The sequence below is a fragment of the Barbus barbus genome (assembly GCF_936440315.1).
Source record: "Barbus barbus genome assembly, chromosome: 16".
In the NCBI taxonomy this organism is placed as follows: Eukaryota; Metazoa; Chordata; class Actinopteri; order Cypriniformes; family Cyprinidae; genus Barbus; species Barbus barbus.
Genome location: NC_136744.1, coordinates 28,316,847 through 28,322,846, shown reverse-complemented (window position 1 = coordinate 28,322,846; position 6,000 = coordinate 28,316,847). Strand labels below are relative to the sequence as shown.

At 33.6% G+C, this 6,000-nt stretch overlaps 1 long non-coding RNA gene across 1 annotated transcript in view; it reads right to left on the bottom strand.

Annotated features, from left to right (window-relative positions):
• Positions 1–833: 833 nt before the first annotated feature.
• The window catches only part of LOC306882347, a 48,338-nt gene continuing 43,171 nt past the window's right edge, over positions 834–6,000 (bottom strand). The window contains exons 2-4 of the long non-coding RNA XR_013785235.1: positions 5,919–5,992; positions 3,844–3,996; positions 834–1,630 (exon numbers count right to left, since the gene is read on the bottom strand). This is a non-coding gene — a long non-coding RNA (uncharacterized lncRNA). The remainder of the gene's footprint in view (positions 1,631–3,843; positions 3,997–5,918; positions 5,993–6,000) is intronic.

Genomic DNA, 6,000 nt, shown 5'->3' with positions numbered 1-6,000 from the left:
GCATGTGAAAAAAAATTAAACTGGGAACAGTTAGTAGGCATTGTGTAATGAAACAACTTCCTGTATTTTTTTGCTGATTCACAGCAGAGGGTGTGGTCAGGAAGACACGAGTGGCCAGAATGCGCTTGTGAACCAGGAGCTTATGATCCATATGCTTGCTTTTTCAGTTGTTGAGTTTTCAATTTATATATGAAGATAAATGTCAAAACATAGAAGTTCAGATTTTCTTGCTTCTATTAAAGCACATTAAAGACAAACAAAAAAGACCAATTTCTAATACTAATTTCAGTACATTTTTTCACTCAAATTGTTATGCTGATGATATTTGTAATGAAAAAAAAATGTAATAATGCACAATTAGAATTTAATTAAAAAAAAAGTTTATAAAAAGTATTTTTTTAGATACTTGGTGTTGTGTTTACATAAAAATATTTATGTGAAAGATCATTTAAAATTAAATTATTATGATATTTGTAATAAAAAGCATTTATTTATACATTTATACATATACATAAACTATACATTTGTGTAATGAATTTCATTAGTTCATAAAAACATTAATATATTTTGGTTTACTGATGTACAGTAAATTTGTTTTGTTTTTATTAGATACTCAGTGGTGTGTATACATATTAAAAATTAAATATGGATACTGACAATATTTTTAGGAATACATAAGCACATGAGACAAACTAAAATGAATCATAATGCATCATTCATTTAAATTAAATTTGTTATGCTGATAATGTAATTTGTGATGAAAAAGTATTTAGTATTTAGTGTAAAAATACACTTACAGTATAAAGTGTGCATTGAATTTTTATGCAAATATTGAAATATTCACATAATTTCTTTATTTAGTTTGTTTATATAAAAATATGTGAAATATTAAAACAAAATACAATCTCTGGTTGTGACTGATATTATTTTCAGGAGCATAAATAATACAAACAAATTTATCATTCATTTTAATTACATTTTTCCTCAAACTGTTATGCTGATAAAATACTAATAATTTATAATTAAAATAACAATTTGTAATGAAAAAGAATTTAAGAAATATTCACTTATAGATTGTATAGTGAAATTTCTCTAGTCTAAAAAACTATGATTTTCTTCTTTTTTTTAATGATGCTAATTTCATTTTTAGATACTCAGTGGCAGGTATACATAGAAATATGCATGTGAAAGATACTAAAACACATCAAATATCATCTTTGGGTGACAGTATTTCACGCACGTGTCTAATTTTGTCCACTGTGAGAGACGTTTCACCCATACCTCTAAAATAGAGCTAGTTCCTGATTTTATTTCAAGTTTCATGTCAAACATTATGTTGCAAATTACTGACGTTGAATAATACTGCAATTAAACAAAAGTGCTATTTCACATGCTAAATAAGCTAAATAAGACACTGTAATTCTAAGGCAGTGCTGTAAAGGTATGTTTCTCCTGTGATATAAATAGTCAGATAATGCAAAAGTCCAGTAAATGTCAAATGAAGCTCCAGAGGAAATTTGCCTATAACCTTAAGGTACGACAGCAAAATTTTGACATACGTCTGAGCTTCAGGATCTCTGCTGCAGCTGCGCAGTTTCACCCTCTCCATGCAAAATCTGCTCTGCACCTGCTGCTGGAGACATTAAGAACAATTTCAAGAAAGAAAAGTATCAGATCAATCTGCCCACATTTGCTGTAGCACGAGCAGGCCTGTCTACAGGATGTTTTTGTCTTGAGGGTAAGCAAGCATGATTACAAGTTTACCCATTTCCTCGTATGATTCAAGTAATTACTCCCTCAATTAAACTAATACACTTCCAGCGCTTTGGGTTCACGGTTTGTTTTTCAAGGAAAGCACAGAAAACAAATGTCTTTTGGTGCCTATGAACGGACATATATTTATGTTCACATCAATAAATGCGAAGTCAAAATGAATAGTGTGCTTTTATCATAATATCATACGGAAATGTGCGAAAAAAGATCAGTTTCAACTTCCTACAGTAGTTGATTAAAGGTCAGATGAGTTTGCTGGCGTGACAGCACCTGTAGCTCTATATGCAGTAAGTGTGAGATCAGCAGGGACAGTGAAGCTCCAGCCGCTGGTTACTAGCTCATGATCCTGGCAAAGACCCAGAGCCTTCGTGTCCTGAGGTGACCCACCCTATAGTGCCCCGATCTGAAGACCACTCGTTACACATGCTGCTTATCACCAAACAACATCAGTTTATGGTGTGTGTTGACATTTATGGGAAATGTCAACATCGGTTATAGGATTCATGCATCAAAGCATTCATTTGGCTTTATTTGAGTTCAAAATAAAATGTTCTACATACACACACACACTATAAATAAAGTAAATTTCATATCAAATGGTCGTTTATATAACATGTGTGATAAGAAAACAGCCAGAAAAACAAAGCTGAGAAAATAATCTATGAAAATCCATAACACTTTACTATATGTTTTTACATTTTACATATTATTTATGTTATATATAATAATTAAAAGTACATTTCATATGAAATTATTATTATTGTGGTTTATAGTGGAAATATGAACATAAATTCCGGTTTTCAGTTAAAATTTTTTCAGTAAAAATTAAAAAATCCTGAAACAAAAACCTCAGAGAATTCATAAAAGTTTATGATATGTGTTGACATTATGAATTATGTTTTAATTGAGTTAAAAATGTGTCCTAAATAATATTAATACACACAGTATGTTATATTTAATAAATAAAAATTACATTAATTCCATATCAAATTATTATTTTTTAAATCATAGTTATATAAATTTAATTTATGATGTGATAAAAGCCTACAACAAAAAGCTGAGAAAATTAATGAAAAACTATTAAACGAGACGAGAATAAAACCTTCAAAGGAAAGAAATATATGTTTTTTTGTTTTGTTGGTTTGGCAAACATTCTGTGAGAAAGTATTGTGAATCTCAACCCACTTTCTGTTTTCTTCACCTACACATGTAACATTCATCTACTATTCAATCATCTACTAACCACAGATTAAGAACCAATGACACCGTTCTTATTTTAACAAAAAATGACTCACTCTAAAGTCACACATATTTTGGTGACCTTAACCCATAAGTCTGTATCTGACTTTTAACAATTATGCAAAACTTATGATTCTACCGCTTGATTTAACCCACACCCATTAGAGTTAATAGTGGGAGGACTACATATAACATCTGCATAATCCAAATTCAGCCGTTGCATTTAATGAAAAAAATAAAAATTATGGCCAAGAATGGTGACCCATACTCAGAATTTGTGCTCTACATTTAACCCGTCCATGTACACACACACACACACACACACACACATGTTGGGTTTCCATGTTTTATGGGGACATCCCATAGGCGTAATGGTTTTTATACTGTACAATCTGTATGTGCTATTGCCCTACACCAACCCTACACCTAAACTTAGCCCTCACAGGAAACATGCTGCATTTTTAGATTTTCAAAAAACTTTATGCTGTATGATTTATAAGCTTGTTTCCTCATGGGGACCAAAAAATGTCCCCACAAGATTAAGATTTACTGGTATTACTATCCTTGTGGGGACATTTGGTCCCCAGGACGTGATGAATACCAGGTGCGCGCACACACACACACACACACACACACACACACACACACACACACACACACACACACACACACACACACACACACACACACACACACACACACACACACACACACACACACACACACACACACACACACACACACACACACACACACACAGAGCAGTGGACAGCTAATGCTGCGCCGCCCGAGGAGCAGTTGGGGGTTTGGTGCCTTGCTCAAGGGTCTCACCTCAGTCGTGGTATTGAAGGTGGAGAGAGCACTGGTTATTCACTCCCCCTGAGACTCGAACCCGCGACCTTCAGGTTGCAAGTCCTACTCTCTATCCATTGGGCCACGACTGCCCCCAATGCAGATGTATGCATGCACAAACACGTCTGCAGTCTTAAAACAAGATCATAAATTGCAATCTTAAATCAAGATCTAAATGTAAAAATCAAAACACATTTTGCAATTACACTTGCACAGGTAAATTATAAATAAACTGTTTGAGGTTTTTAGTACACTTAAAATAGCACTGCAAAATTAGTTGCACCATCATTTACTAATTTATACAACATATTCTTCCTGGTAACATGCTGGTGGAATAACAAAAAAACAAATCTATTAATAGTCACACTCAGGAAATGCATCCTCCTAAAATCAAGGCAAGCAGAAATGCAATGGCACAAACTGCAGAAATGTCTCAAATAGGCAGATTTTGTATGTCAACAACATGAAGCTTGCATCTCATGACATTTGAGAGCGTTACATGTGTCCTTCACACACAGACTCTGGGAATGCACTGCACACATGTAAACCACAACTCAACCACTCTATTCGCGACTGGCAGACAGATCGTAGGAGGACAGCTCAACATAAACACACCGTTAAAATAAACAGTCAAAAGTCTGACCACAGAAAAAGACAAATGTCAAACTGATCTTGTTTTTCAGGGAAACATTTATTGCCAGTGATAAGTGTTGGTTACATGGCTCTGCATTGGCTCATCAACAATACTTCAGCTAGTTTGGCAGTGCTGCTCTGCTGTTTGTCTTTACAAGTCCACAGCAGTTTAACTTGAAAATAAATAAACCGTGCTGTCTTCAAGTCATGTCACAGTCATATTTGCCAGGATGTTGTAATTAGTCATAAGAAACATGGGGTTTATGAGAGCCCCAACGTTTTTTGGTGGGTTCGAGTCAATGATGAAATGACAGCAGAAGCTAATTGCTATAGAACACAACAGTTGGGTTCCAGAAGTACAATCCATTGGTCTTCTCAATAGAGTTATAAACCTTTCGAGACAGATCTACACGAGCTCTGAAAAGACGCACTTCTGTAGAAGTTGTAAATCAGTGATTTCAAGGCAATTTTCATGGAACGTTATCAAAAAAATAATAAATTAAATAATAATGAATAAATCAAATAAATCTATTACAATTTATATATATACGATATATAAACTATTCAAATATTTGCATCATACTTATGATTATGCTTAATATTTGTATTATATTTAATATGATTGATAATAAACAATAAATGACTGCAAGTCAAGAGTTATATATTATATTTTTTGAGTTGACAATTTCCTCAAAAACTGAAACTACACCGACTTCCGTCGTCCGTACTTCTGCCATCTTTAAGCTGGTTGGTCTTTGAGGTTTTAATGGCTTAAAAGTTTATAGAAAATGAATGAGAAAAATACTTCTGGAACCAAGCTGTGAATGTTGATTTAATGTAAATGTGACTTGCAAACATTTTGTGATAAAGAAAAAAACACATTTTCAATCATTATATACGGTTGCACAAGATTAATAAAATGCATAAAGCTTAATGTGCATCATTTGCTCTTCATTTTGTTGCACTGGAACTAAAAATGCTTTGTAAGTTCCCAGCTAACAAAAATGTTCAAACAGAATATTGTGTGAACATTCAAATCATCCAAATGTTTCAAAATGTTTTTTTTTTTTTATGCAAACTTTACATTTGATCATTTTGCAAACATTATTGGAGAAAACATACGATTTTTCAGAAATGAAATGTTCTATGAAAGATTTCTAATAATATTTTGTCCTAAAGTTTTGGGAATGTTATAAAAGACCAGATAACTCTTAATGAACGCTGCATTAACATTCTAAGCAAGTTCTGTGAACATTCCCTGTTAGCTGGGTTAAAGACACACATAAATATGCTCAACTCATCCGTATTATTTCAAGCAAAATCACTTCACATCATAATTATGACTTCCGAACTCTTAAGTAGGAACTTCCCAGGAGGACCTGAAGGCAGAATAAACACTGTGCGCTGAGTGAGCGGCTGACCTCAAGTGCTGCGGCCCACGTCTGACGCCATTCTGCTGGACGACAGTCACTGCTCTGTCTCTCCTTGCCGTGACCTGCACAA